This window comes from Elephantulus edwardii, unplaced genomic scaffold (assembly GCF_000299155.1).
Source record: "Elephantulus edwardii isolate Elephantulus edwardi_28Jun2011 unplaced genomic scaffold, EleEdw1.0 scaffold00066, whole genome shotgun sequence".
NCBI lineage: Eukaryota > Metazoa > Chordata > Mammalia > Macroscelidea > Macroscelididae > Elephantulus > Elephantulus edwardii.
In genome coordinates, this window is record NW_006399816.1 from 4350778 (window position 1) to 4352184 (window position 1407).

Genomic DNA, 1407 nt, shown 5'->3' on the forward strand with positions numbered 1-1407 from the left:
AGAACTGGCTTTGACAAGCACTGTGGCAATTGGACAATTAAAACAGACATTCGTGGGGAGGGGGAAGAAGAACGAACTGGGGAGGAGGGTAGAGAAAACAGTGCAACAATGAATGAATGAAAACCCAAAATCTCTGTAAATGTTCACTAAAACTAATAAAATTTAATAATAATTTTTTTCAAAATGGCTATGTAAAAGCCTTTCTAAATTATAACCAAGTGAATTACTAATTGTAAAATACGTAGAATAAGCTAGATGCTAAATACCATCTCCACATCTATAGATAAAAAATATTACATTAAGTATGTAAAATTGAAACCCTTAAAGACCACAATATACTATGACTTACAATATATTCAGAAATAGAAATTTAAAGTTGTTAAGTATATGCTATACCTGTTTTGGAGTTTTATGAGTGCCTTGAACTGTTCTCTTCGATTTCCCTCCAGTATGACACTTAGATTTTCCTTTAAAATAAAAATAAAAAGTAAATAAATGGAGAGATACACACACAAATAGATAAAATAAAATTGAACAGGGGTAGCAAAAACAAAGTCTGAGAGACTGCTTTTACTGAACAACATTCTTACTAACTCAGCTTCTTAAAAATGTCAGATACTCTTGATAACTTAAAGTCAGACTGCTGAAATAATATAGACGCAGCTCTGGTAAATATTTCTTTGAATTCAAATTTCAATTTCACAAAATAATTAAGAATATGCAATTTGGAAGTGCACAAGGAGGGCGACGCGGCACACAAGGTGTGCAAGACTTATTTGCTGAGGACTGGCAGCTTAATATCTGGGAAAAGACTGCAACCCCTAACTCCCAGCGCTGCCCAAGCCCTGTACCCCCATCCCTGCCACAGCACAGTGTCCAGGGACACCACCCCACCACCATCCCGTGCCCCCACACTTCTGGCACACCCGGTGGCTTCACCACAACCCTGCACCCCCTGGCGGTGCTCCAGGGCCATGCACACCAACAGCTGTGGAAAGTACAATTCTGAGTCAGCACACAAAGGCACACCACAGAGCTAGTCATCGTCTGAAGCCACCAATCAAGCTGTTGTGGGACTGCTCTGCTATGAGAAAGGCTGGGAGGATCCTAATTGGGTTTTCTGGGGCACCGCCGATTGTCTGGGAGAATTCCCAAGGGTGAGCCCACTGGTGGGAATTTGGCCGAGCTCTCTGGGGGCACACCAACTGCCCAGGAACAAGCGGACCAGTGATAATTTGGCTGAACTTTTGTGGACACTGCAGACCAGCCAGAGGCGAGTGGGTTGGTGGGAATTTGACTTTGTCTTGTTGAGTCCCCTTGGACCCAGGAGCTTTCCTGGGAAGGGGCCACTGTGCAAGGGCAACTGCGTGAGCACCACTGGACAGGGACCAGTGAATGAAAACCACT

At 43.2% G+C, this 1407-nt stretch overlaps 1 protein-coding gene across 1 annotated transcript in view; it reads right to left on the minus strand.

The window, feature by feature from the left end:
* The window catches only part of SCAPER (S-phase cyclin A-associated protein in the ER), a 507933-nt gene that overhangs the window by 481789 nt on the left and 24737 nt on the right, over positions 1-1407 (minus strand). Inside the window, exon 2 of the mRNA XM_006888275.1 lies at positions 397-467. The gene's annotated coding sequence lies outside the window, so the exon portion shown is untranslated. The remainder of the gene's footprint in view (positions 1-396; positions 468-1407) is intronic.